The sequence below is a fragment of the Silene latifolia genome, chromosome 3 (assembly GCF_048544455.1).
Source record: "Silene latifolia isolate original U9 population chromosome 3, ASM4854445v1, whole genome shotgun sequence".
Lineage (NCBI taxonomy): Eukaryota > Viridiplantae > Streptophyta > Magnoliopsida > Caryophyllales > Caryophyllaceae > Silene > Silene latifolia.
Window position 1 is genome coordinate 147,233,039 of NC_133528.1, and position 14,003 is coordinate 147,247,041.

Consider the following 14,003-nt stretch of genomic DNA (forward strand, 5'->3'; position numbering starts at 1 on the left):
TGAAATCGGAAACTAACATGGATTTATTATTTGTATATTTGAGACGGATATTGGAAAATCGGAATATACATACAATACAGCCGCGATTTTAGTTAAAAATCACAATTCCGATAGATAATCCCTTAGAATCTTGACGCCATGATTTCTTTCAATTATAACACCAATTCGGAACCAATCTTTTCAACATGAATATTGTATTGTTGTCAGAATCCAGTGTTTTTATTTTTTAATTAACTTAATTAAAGACAGTCTCTTAGAAAAGCTAGTATTTTCTTAAACGTCAATATTATAAGAGTAACAATTTAAACAACAAAGTTAGCTCTATCTCGACATTTTTTTTTCGTTTAATTTAATAATTGGCATTTAGAAGCTTTTTGTTTGTAAATAGGAGCGACCGTTATGTTGCTAAAAAAACATGATATAAAATCGGGACATATAACAACCGCATGCACTTATAAATTTGATTTTCGCAACTTCTATAATAATACAAGTGACACAACCTACACCCGAGCTCGTATAATTTTTCACCAATACGTGTTATTATCCAAACAACGAAATAATGAAAATATACTAAAAAGAAATAATTATAATAAGGAAAATAATACAAAAGAATATTATAGGAAAAAAATTAGAGGGTACAGCAAAACAACAGCCACATTTTCCACCCACATATTTTTTTGTATAACTATAAATACACCCAGTCTTGTAGTCCATATAACTAAGACAACTACTCTTTGCTCTCTCTAAAAAAAAATATTCCATTGCTCAATAAAAATTGTATGTTATCCATGGCGACTCCTGTTCTGAAAAATAAAGGAACACAAAAGTTCACCATGCAACGCATGCAAAAGAAGAGCAATAAGCTGGTTACGTTCTCTAAACAAAGTGTGCATATATAGCTAGCGAGCTATATATGCACACTTTGCGGTGTACAAGCTCTATGCATAGTTTTATCCCCCGCAAACAAAGTCTTCGCTTTTGGCCATCCCTCGGCAAAGGCCATTATCATCCGCTTTTTACCCGAGGATAACAATTTGCCTCAAGATAATCGATTTTCTATTCATTTTGAAGAGGTTCAGTGGAGACTCGATTATCTTGAGGCAAATTGTTGTCCTCATGCAAGAAGCGGTTGATAATGGCCTCCACTGAGGGATGGCCAAAAGCCATGGGCTTATTAGCAGGGGAGAAAATTATACATAGAGCTTGTACACCGCAAAGGGTGCATAACTCGCTTGCCTTTTTTAGTATTCCCTGGCTACGCTTGGAGTACGTAACCAACCTATTGCTCTCCTTTTCCATGCGTTCCAGGGCAACCCTTTGTTGCCCTCTAGTTTGTCTACCAAGATTGGGCATGGTTAAGAATACAAGTTTTAATGAGTGATTGAATTTGTTATTTTTTTATTTATTTTTTAAGAGAGAAAGAGAGGGAAGAGTAGTTGTCTTGATTTTACACAAGCCTTGGGCTGTATTTATTCAGGAAAAAAAAATGAGTATTTAAAAAATTTTTAGTTTCCGGAAAATGTAGGCTGTTTTTTTTTTTGTCTACCCCTAATTTTTTACTTAGTTTGTAAATTTGTATTGTTTTCCTTTATGATCAATGTTTTTCGTTATATTTCATTAATCCGTTATTCCGTTGTTAGGATAACAACACAAATTGTCGTATTCATGAAAAGTATGCATACGGTTATTATATCTTCCGATTTCATGCATGTTTTTGAGTAACACTAACGGCCGCTCCTATTTCAAAACAAAAAACTTCTAAATGCACTTATTAATCCAAAAAAGAGTGCCAACAGTCAATGGTACATCTAACTTTTATATTTTAACCGTCTAGATTCTTATACTATTGACATTTAAGGAAATATATATATCTTGAGAGACGGTCTATAAGTAAGTTAAAAATAAATCCATATAATTTTCTACGTGCAATATTCACTTTAGAAAAAATCTTTCCGATTTGGTATTATAATTGGAAAAAATCACAACGGCACGATTCTAATGGATTGTATATTGGAATTGCGATTTTTAGCTAAATTAATTATTTTATTGTATATATTCTGAATTTCTGATATTTGTTTCCAGCTATACAAGTAAACTCATTTCATTATCTAATTTAACCAACCCAAAATACATGAGAGGTAACAGAGCACGATTATGATTTTAAACTATAAATTAAATTAAATGAACATGTACATGATCTCTTAAGGACATTAATCACTCTGTACATCATTGGATCTTTATTGCTCTTAAATGTGATACTTTGTACTTAGTATTCCCTCTATTTTTTTATATATGACTTTCTCACATTTCGAGACATTTCCTTCTCTCTTTAATATCTCTTAAAATATAAGATTAAATATTATGATATGTATACTCATATGAAATAGTTTTTCGTAAGGAATTTAATAGTACCATTTTTATATTTTTTGAACAAATATATTTTTGTAAATATTAAAGTCAAAGACTTACCTCAAAAACGCAAAACGTCATATATAAAAAAATGGAGGGAGTAGTAATTTTGTTAAAAGTAATGATTTTGCATGAATTAATATGCTCTAATGTCGTTAGCTTCTTATCGAACAGCGTTCGTGAAACAGAAAAAAAAAAAAATCTTAAGTGTGAACGGTAGGCGGTAGCAATTAGCTGCCGTTGAACCTTGTAACTAATTAGTGACATAGGGCAAGGAGCCGTACATTTAGCCGTAAAATCCCTGAAAATTGCGCGCGCGTTACTTTTATTTCGAACCCTTAGATTTTATATTTCCGCTTTTGTATTTTCATTTTCGTTTTCATTTTCGTTTTGTACTTCAAGATTACTTCCTGCATGTCGAATCTTGGAGCTAGATTCTTAGTTTAAGTTATGTTTTTAGGCGCTTAGATTTCATATCGCTATTCTGCACTTTCAATATATCCTGCTACGAGGACCAAAATATCAAATTTGCCTCTATGAGATGTGCTAGTCAATAAAAACCGCTTCTCATCTTTAAACTTGATATTGCTTATCTCTTGCTTACAAATAATCTTATTGCTTACTTTTACTGCATTCGTGTGCCAGACTTTAATAATCGTGACTAAGATTCCCGACACACACCCGAGTCCCGAGAAACGTGCTAGTGGGCGGTCCCTCACTAGTTCGAGACCCTTGTTGCTTGCATTCTTACCCTAAAGTTGGGCAAGTATGCGCACTATGATCCGGCGCATAGGCAGGAGAGTCGTAATTTTGTACATAGCAATATACATGTAACACACTAACACGTGATTTTACCGTTGTAAAGGCTGGTTAAGGCCTCTTTGATATCTTTTAAAAGAAAAATACTTTGTATTAAGGAAGTGGGAGGGTCGTAATTATGCACGGAGTAATTACGTAATGCGCATCTTTTTTCGGAATTATTTTTTTCATATACGGACTTTACTCTTTCACATATACTTTTTCATAAATATTCCATGGCATACCCTTTTATCTAAAACCTAATCAAATTAACTCAAATTTATACTACCTTTTCTTTAAAATCAAATCTAATTACTCTACAAACTTGAACAATAAATCTCTAATTAGTGAAATTATTGTGTTTATCAATAATTAATGAAATTAATAAAATTTATTTGTTTTGTGTGCACAATCATTTGCACAATGGAATCAGACTTTGGTCTATACCTGCGTTGCCAAACTTTCTCATTGTTTGAAAAATCATTTCCATTGTCAATAAACTCCGCAGAACATTTGACGGATTCGTTGGATTCGTCTTTCTTGTTATGTATATATGAAATTTCACATTCGTTTATGTCTTTGCTGTGTATATGGGACGGCTGGATTGGGCGGTGTGATTAGGTATGCAACGGTTAGAGTGGGTGGCGTTTAGGAGTCGGAAGTCGGAACTGATAGATGAACCAACTCAACCAAAACCCTAAGGTGATGATTGAGGCCCAACTATTATATATAATTATTCCTATTACGCTCCCTCACTCAAATGCCCATTGGGCTTGAAGAGTGGTTAGTTGTGCACCGGCTCCCCCGTACCGTGTGCTGGAATTCCACTGAGAGTTTTTGAGGAGTTTTGAGGTTGCCAGGATTCGAACCTGTGACCTTTTGATCACATTGGCTCTGATACCATGATAGATGAACCAACTCAACCAAAACCTTAAGGTGATGGTTGAGCCCCAACTATTATAATTATTCTTATTACGCTCCCTCACTCAAGGAAGCGAGACTTGTGAAGTGGTTTGGTAAGGGTGTGCAAGCTGGTGATTGCCATTTATGTGTTGTATGTGAATAGTGCCAAGACGAACTTGCTCTTTGACAAAATGGAAGGCAAAGGCGACATGCTAGCTTCATGCGAGAGTGGAAAACGGGGTTGGCTGAGTAGTGCGCTGCGCTTAGATTATCACAGTATATACTCGGTGCCGGAACATGAGTGACTCCAAGCTCGTGAAGAAGAGACTTGAGCCATAAAATTTCAGAGGTTGTGTCGGCTATAGCACGGAACTCAGCTTCTGTGGATGAACGAGACAAGGCTCATTTGCTTCTTTGAAGACCACGAAATGGGGTTATATCCCAAGTAAACAATGTAACCGATGAGTTGAGACATAGTCGGAGGGGTCGCCTCTTAAATCGCATCACAAAATGCATGGAGACGAAGAGGGGACGAGTTAAAGAGGTGTATACCGAGGTGAATGGTCCCTTGTAAGTATCGAAGTAGGCGTTTTAGGACAGTCCAGTGGGTGGAGGTTGGGTGAGTAAGAAACTGAGCTAGCTTGTTGACGGGAAAGGCGATGTCAGGTCTTGTCAAGGAGAGGTATTGAAGACTCTCGATTATAGCTCGATAGGTTGTTTCATCTTCAGATGGGTGAGTGGGTTCGGCAATAAGTGGAGAATAAGAAAGTATTGGAGTCGTTGCGGGTTTACAATCTTGAAAGTTGTGTTTGTGAAGGAGGTCGGATAGGTACTTAGTTTGGTTTAAGTGTAAGCCATTGGTGGTGGGCGTCACTTCAATACCAAGAAAATAGGATAGCGGGCCAAGGTCTTTGAGAGAGAACTTGTGAGAGAGTTGAGAGATGAAGGTCGTTATGCGGGTTGTGTTCGGACCTGTGACGATTATATCATCGACATAGACAAGAACATATAAGCGGTGTTGCGGTGTTATAAGAATAAAGAGAGAGGGATCAGAAATGGAATTTTGAAAACCGTAGTGGATGAGGTAGTTTTTAAGCTCGGTATACCAGGCTCTCGAGGCTTTTTTGACGCCATGGATCGCTTTGTGTAATTTGCAAACATGGCCGGGTTTTTCGAGGTCAATGAATCCTGGTGGTTGGGTCATAAAAACGGAGTCAGTGAGACGCCCTTGAAGAAAGGCGTTATTAATATCGAGTTGGTGGAGATGCCAATGTTGAGTGACAACAATGGTTAAGATGAGACGAATGGTTGTGAGTTTGATAACGTGGCTAAAAGTTTCCGAGTAGTCGATGCCGGGTCTTTGATGAAAACCTTTGGCAACAAGTCTCGCTTTATGTTGCTTTATACTGCCATCGAGATTGTATTTCACTCGATAAACCCATTTGCATCCAACAATATTTGGGGCTTGGTTACGAGGCACAAGAGTCCAAGTTTGGTTTCGTATAAGAGCTTCGTGCTCATCGGTCATGGCCCCTCTCCAACGAGGGTCAACAAGGGCGTGTTTGGTGGTGGTTGGGGTGGGATGAGATGAAGATAAGGTGACTGTTTGGGCATACTTTGGATTGGGTTTGACTATGTTATTGCATAGTCGGGTGACTGCACGACTGGTGGGTGGAGGAAGGGGTGGTGGTGGAGGTGAAGGTGAGCTGTGAGGAGTGGTGGAGACAGGAGTGGTGGTGGTTGAGGGTGGGCTTTGCGGAGTTGATGGTTGATGAGTAGCATTTTGGTCGCATTTTACCCCACATTTATACCTTATTTCGACTCGATTTTGCGTGCTTAGTTGTCTAATAAACTCATTTAATTACTAATTTATAATAATTAGCCGTCTTAGTCATATTTGATAATTAGTCGGTTTTGTGGAATATTAATAAAACTATTGTTTTGTTGTTTATAAATTTGTAGGTGAGACGGAATAACAAAGCTGAAATTTGAGATTGAGTCGATAAAGACGAAAAATAGAGAGGCTAATGAGCAAGACGGTTTTAAACAATCAAGTGAAGTAAATGAAGGAAAGTTGACAAAGTCAAAGTCAACCTTTGACCCGTCTCCTAAACCCACACCATTTCTCATCATCAATTCACTACCCTGCACACCACCATCAAGCTTCATCACCATTTTTGACATCACCATTGCTGATTCACCATACCCAGCAGCAACAACACCAACGAACCACTCCGCAACAACCGTAATTTCCTCCATCAATTCAACTCAAAATCAGACCACCATCACCTTCACATCTCGTCTCGCTTCCAGACCTGCACCACCATTGCCATCGTCTTCATTCATCAATCACCAACCAAATTCCGCGACACCACTCCAGCCACCGAGCACCACCACAAACTCAACTCCACCTCAACCCAGAAATCCTCCGTCCTCATCACCTGCATTACCAATCAACTTCATCACCACCAACTCACCATTATACATTCATTCAACCCCCACCAACACCATTAACCAGCTCATCCCGACATCAATACTCCCGCCACCTGCACCAAATCACCATCAACCGCCTTCGAGCACCGTCGCATGCCCATCTGCTCAACCAACAATTCGAGATAAACAAGGACCACCACCATGAATGACCACAACCCGAGGCCGAACGTGACAGTAGCCCGTAATCATCTCCACTGATGCGCATAATTCAATCACGGTTTCATTGTGATTTTTGTTTGAAGAACCCAGGTTATTAATTGGCTGAGTTTTGAGGAAAAGTAGAGAATAAGACAGAAGTAAGGAAAAGACGTCCGTGCCCTTTATTTTCATTTTATTTGAAACCTGCGTTTTGTTACAATGGGGATGTCGTTTCAATTATTTGGCTGCACCTACTATAAAAACAAATGGGTCAGCAACTTTTAGAACTCTAATAGTTTAGACGCAGCCTTCAGCCAATAGAATAGCAAAACCCATCTCATTTTTCCTCTCAATTTCTCCCTAATTAAAGTTGTAATCTTTCGTTTGTTCTTAGTATCCAAATTTCTCTCATTTTATTAGTTTACAATTAGTTTTGGGTTGTAATTTTGGAAGACAAGAAGACATTCATCCTCCATTTTTCAATCGAAGTTTGCTCCTTTAATTTAAATTGGTATATTTCTTATCTTAATTTCACTCTATTTCAATTATTTACATGTTTTTAATTTCATCTTATATTGTTTGTTTAATCTTGTTGCTAACCATGTTTGGCATGGTTAGTATTGGTGTAGTTGTATTGCTTGTGTTAACTATGTTTCAATAGAATTAGTCTAGGGTTAAAGGGAGGGTTTGGGTAAACATCAGGGATGATAATGAGTTGTTTACATTTGAATATGGGTTAAAAATCGAGTCTTTACGTACTTGCATTGAAGGTGTTCGATGAAATGGGTGAATGAAAGTTCATACCTTTCTTTGAATTTTGCTTAACATTTCTTTACATGAGAGTGAATAAGAGTGTTTGATAGCATGTATGTGATGAGTTTGACATAATATGAAAGTTTTATGGTGAGCTTAAAGTGACTAGGAAACTAGCTTCGATTCCTTGACCGAAACCGTGACCCAATTCTCGTAGACTTTTGCATCTCCCTCTCCTTACCTAGACAAACCCGAAAACCCTAGCTTTTTCCTCTCTTGTTTCCGTCTTTGTGTGTGTGTGTTTACCTATTGTTTTAGCCTAGTTTGTTAGCGTATTAATCATTCACATGTTTTGCATCCGACTAAACTAAAACTAAACAATAGACTTGTAGCCTAACCCCACCATCCTTGTGATCGACCTCGACTTACCAAACTTTACTAGTTAGGTATCGAGCTTTATAAATTTGTTTTTGATAAGGGTGTGACGACTTTACCCCCAGTATCAATGGTGAGGAGGGAGTAGTGGGTGATACGGGTTGAGATGTAGCCGGAGTAGGGGTGGGTTCAGGTTGGGTGGCAATGGTGGAGGCAGGGAGGTGGGAATAAGGATGGGAATTGGGAGATCACACCATTGGTCCTGAGAGGGTAGTTTGGAGATGGAGGTACGCGTGAGGGTGAGGTATGAAAATTCGGTTTCTATGCAGCGAACATAACGCGATGTGTACAATTTGTTCGTGGTTGGTTCGAAACAGAGGTAGGCACTTTGGATGGTGGAATAACCAACAAAGACACACGGTTGAGATTTGGGTTCAAGTTTGTGTTGGGTATATGGGCGAAGCCAAGGATAGCAAAGACACCCAAACGGTCGTAATTTGTGATAATTTGGATGGGTATTGAACATGATTTTGTAAGGTGATTGATTGTCAATGGTAGACGACGGAAGTCGGTTGATAAGATATGTGGCCGTTGAAAAAGCATATGGCCAAAAAGTGTTGGGCATTTGAGCTTGAGTGAGAAGAGCAAGTCCGGTTTCGACAATGTGACGATGCCTTCGCTCAGCAAATCCATTGTGCTCGGGTGTATGAGGTGGCGAAGTAAGGTGGGTAACACCGTCATTTAGGAGTGTATGGGTCAATTTTTTTGTACTCCCCCCATTGTCTGAATAAAATTGTTTTATTGGTTTTTGGAAGAATTTCTCAATGATGGCTTTAAAACGATTGAACGCGACTTCTGTATCAGATTTCTTTTTAAATGGGTAGAGTCAGAAATAGTGAGAATGATGATCCACAAAAATCACGTAATACTTATACGAGTCATAAGATGAGACGGGGGCGGTCCAAACATCAGAAAATATGAGATCAAGTGGGGCGTGGGATTTCAATGTTAAAATAGAAAAGGGAAGCTTGTGGCTTTTATTAACTAAACAAGCATTGCAATATTGAAAATCAGAGATGCGAAAATTGAAACTAGCGTTTAACAATTTTAAAGTTGCGGAAGAAGGGTGTCCTAGTCGTTTGTGCCACAAGTTGCTGGATAGTTTGGTCGTGTGTGCCGAGGGCCGAGGTGAGGGTGGATGCCACTCATATGAGCCATCATGGAATTGCTCGAGAAGACGGTTGTCCCCCGTTGTAGTTTCCTTAAAACAAAAAGAGGTTTGTGAGAATAAAGCGGTAGCACGGTTGTCTCTACAAAATTGAGAGACGGAAAGTAAATTACGACAAATGGTAGGAACAACAAGAACATTATTAAAGACGAGTGTATGAGTAGAAGTAGAGATAAAATAAGAACCAATATGGGTAATAGGGAGAGACAAACCATCACCAATGATAAGATCGTCGGGTCCTTAATATGGGGTGTGCATTGGTAGTGTGCTAAGATCATTAGTAATGTGGTGTGAAGCACCACTATAGATTAGATAGGAGGAGGTGGGGTTGGTGGCAACAATGGCGGTGTGGGCATAGGGTCTATTCTGACGACTAGGGAGTGGTGGGAATACGACATTAGGATAGTCTCGTTTGAAGTCGGGACAATCGCTAATGACGTGACCAGTAGAGCGACAATACTGGCATTTTCCTTTAAAGGGTTTAGGTTGTGAATTGTCGCTAATGTACATGTAATACACTAACACACGATTTTATCGTTGTACAGGCTGGTTGAGACCTTTTCGATTTCTTTTAGAAGAAAAATACTTTGTATTCAGGAAAGAGCGAGGGTCGTAATTTTGCACGGAGTAATAAATATGTAATGCGCGTTTTTTTTTTTTTTGGTAGATTAGTATTTAGCAATGACTTATTTTCCATTATAATAAATTTATTTTGAAGGCATGAGATCCTAAAATTGAAAGAAATATTTTTGCAACTTTTATTTTGGCTACTATTACCAACCTAATAACCGACAATATTTATAGATGATTTAACTATTTATTGGATAATGATAAGTGGAAGCCTATCTTTTTTTTTTTGGCTTTCGCTTCAATAGTATTAATGATTAATGATTGTCATCATCAGAGAACACCTTCCATGCTACGAACAAGCGTGTGTTACTGAAAGGGAGACTCTAGGAATGATTTCTTTTAAAGTGATCTTTCCGTTTCCAAGGCAATGGAAGATTGAGAATGATCATATGTAGCGTTTGCTATCAAAGATGTGTACTAGGCATTACTGTGAGTTGTGACCATATTTTGACATGATATCGGCCGCTTTTATGGCACAATGTTCAAAATTAGGCAGCGGTGACGAAGATCAAAACCGAAACCTAGAATTAGTACTTAATGTAATACCATAATTTGGGCTGAGGGTTCGTTGTTTTCTCTTTAGGTATTGTATGATACGAACGAGCGTGGATGTGAACTTAATCTTGTTTTTTTTTTTTTTTTTTTTTTTTTTTTTTTTTTTTTTTATATAATTTTTTTTTTCGTAGAATAATGAGAGAATCTTCAAGTCTGCCTATGCTAACGAGTATTAGTTTTGTGATTTTTACCATCTGTTGTATATGCTACTTGCCAATCACACTTTCACATTTAGTTTGTCATTTGAAAATCGCGACACATGAATAACTCTCTATTTTGTTTCCTTAAGTTTTCAATCATCTTATGTAAGACTAATCTGATGTAGATGGGTTAGTGACGTACCCTCACATATTTCGTCATGCACTGGTGTCACTCTTTCCTATTGAAGCTCTAGTTATCCATTTTTGGGGGTGCATATATGGCGTTTACAGTTTATTTATTAGGCAGACATGTTTTTTTTTGCAGTTTTGGGTTACTTTCGGAAACCGATCTAGGGTTTCTCGACATGTTTTCTGTGGATGCATTACATCGGTTCATTCATACATAAAAATTCCTTACTGATTTCTGTGGATGCATTACATCGTTCTCATTATCATTTCATTTCATTTCATATACCTTGTTTTTGTTCTCTTTATTAGTCTTTACTCTTTACCATTTGTGGTTGAAATCAAATCTCATTAAATCGTCTGTACGGCGTGAAGTCTAGTAGATAGTTTTACTAAGACTAGGAAAAATGAAAATTGCACATTATAATTTTTTTTTTTAAAGTACATCAAAGTGATAATCTTGGGTAGGGGTATACGAAAAAAATAAAGAAAAAACAGACAGACATGAAAAGTAAACTAAACTACTGAACTGTGTCGCCTTCTGGGTTACTAGTCAGGACACAACCCTAAAGAAAAAAGAAAAAGGAAAGAAGAAAGAAACACTAATGAAGACATTGGTAAGATGGACAAACTAGTTCATCCCAGGATCAAATCCGGGACCAAAACCAAACCCGCCTTGAGTGTTGAAAGGAGGATTGGAAGGATTCGAGCTACCCTCACCCATCAGGTTTCTGAAAGTTTGGTAATCACCGGGTATGGGGTTGCTTCCCATATACCCACCTTGAGGATTGGAGGGAGGAGCTGAAGAATTCAAGGTTCTGTCTACCATTAACAAGTTTTGGAACGTCTCATAATCACCGGGTATAGGGTTGCCTCCCATATACCTGCCTTGAGGATTGAAAGGAAAAGCTGGAGAATTCGAGCTGCCCTCGCCCATTAGCAAGTTCGTGAAAGTCTGCCTTGGCATAGGGTTCCAACCCATGTCAGCTAGCATACTATTTTGCCCGTCAAACGAGCCCGGGTTAAAGTTAGTAGGCCCTTGAAAAGCTTGCGGTATATTTGGATGAGTGAATCCCGTATTCATGAAATTTGATCTCATTGCCAATGTGGGGTCATTCAAGGTACCCATGGGGGTTGGGATCATCCCCATCAAAATGTTGTCATTAGGGTCTCTCACCAAGGGAGGTGGCACCATTGTCATTTGTGTTTGGTCTCCGAAAGTCGGAGTGGTTTGACTTTCAACAAGGGTAGGATTAAGGTTATAATTTTGACCTGCCAACATGTTAGATGGGTTCAAGAACGGATTTTGTTGTGGAGAGTTTTGGCCATCTAATGTCGAAGGACCTGGGATTTGAGTCGGGTTGAGGCTCATATTTGACTGAGCCTCTAGATTATGACCATGCGTGAGTACATTATTTTTCAACACTTGAAGTGTCGCTTGAATTTGTTTAAGTTCAGAGTAAGAGAACGTTTCAGGCGGGGATAAAAATTGCTGTGCTTCTTCGCTCATTTCCTTCCTCTCCTTAAGGATTTCTTCGGTACGCTTTTTTTCAACGTCTATTTGGTCTTTTAAAAGTGACACTTCCTTAAGGGATCTCAAGAGAGGTTCAGTGGAGACTCGATTATCATGAGACAAATTGTTGTCCCCATGCAAAAAGCGGTTGATAAGGGCCTCCACTGAGGGATGGCCAAAAGCCAATGGGCTTATTAGCGGGTGAGAAAATTATACAGAGAGCTTGTACACCGCAAAGGGTGCATAACTCGCTTGCCTTTTTTAGTATTCCTTGGCTACGCTTAGAGTACGTAACCAACCTATTGCTGTCCTTTTCCATGCGTTCTAGGGCAAGCCTTTGTCGCCCTCTAGTTTGTCTACCGGGATTGGCCATGGTTAACAAGAAGTTTTAATGAGTGATTTGAGTTTTTTTTAAAGAGAGAGAAAGAAAGAGAAGAGTAGTTGTCTTGATTTTACACCAGACTTGGGCTGTATTTATTCAGGAAAGAAATGAAAATTTGAAAATTTTAGTGGAAGGAAAATGTAGGCTGTTTTTTTGTCTACCCCTAATGTTTTACCTAGTTTGTAAATTTGTATTATTTTCCTTATTATGATCAAAGTTTTTCCGTTATATTTTCGTTAATCCGTTATTCCGTCGTTAGGATAACAACAGAAATTATCGTCGTTTTCTATGTGCAATATTCATATTTAGAAAAAAATAGTCCCGATTTGGTGTTATAATTGGAAAAAGTCACAGCGGCAGGATTCTAAAGGATTGTCCATCGGAATTGCGGTTTTTAACTAAAATTGATGACTATTTTATATATATCGAATTTCTGATATTTGTTCTCAGATATACAAGTAAATCCATTTCATTTTCTAATTTCACCAACCCAAAATACATGATAGGTAAGAGAGCACGATTATGATTATAAACTATGAATTAATTAATTGAACATGTACGTGAACTCTTAAGGACATTAATCAGTGTCGACATCATTGGATCTTTATTGCTCTTAAATGTGATACTTTGTACTTAGTAGTAATTTTGTTAAAAGTGTTTGCATGAATTAATATGATCTCATGTCGTTAACTTGTTATCGACCATCGTTTGTGAAACGGAAAAAAAAAAAAATCTTAAAAGTGCACGGTAGGCGGTAGTAGGCGTTGAACCTTGTAATTAATTTGCGGCATAGGCAGGAGAGTCGTAATTTTGTACATAGTAACTCCGCATAGCATCTGACGGATTCGTTGGATTCGTCTTTCTTGTTATGTATATATGAAATTTCACATCCGTTTATGTCTTTGCTGTGTATATGAGACGGCTGAATTGGGTGGTGTGATTAGGTGTGCGACGGCTGGAGTGGGTGGCGTTTAGTGAGTTGTTAGTTTGTCGGCTGTGAAGTGGTGGGAGGGAGAAAATAATAATTGGGCGAGGGGATGAATAAAATGACAAGGGTAAAACTGTAAAAAAACGTATGTAAAAGATTAAAATCCGTATGAAAAAGTACGTCCCTTATTTTAGCCACTGTTAGCAACCTAATAACCGACAATACCTTATCTATAAATAGGGTCATAGGTTGTGCATTGGTTTAAAATCGGATCGACGGACCTAATTCGGTTTGGTACGGAACCAGAATCAACAAAAATTCCGGATCGGGACCTCGCTGAATTACAAAAATTCCGGATTTACTTGGACCCAAAAAAATCTAGTCCTAAGACCGGACCGGAATTTGTAATTACATGCCCAATTTTTCATTGTACATCGAACCAATTCAATGAGAATATTGGATATGAGAGCATTTTTCGTAATTAACTATGAAGAATCTACATATACCAATAAAAGAGATACATCTAATTCGTCAAGTGTACCAAATTACATTACATTGGGTTGTACTGCGAT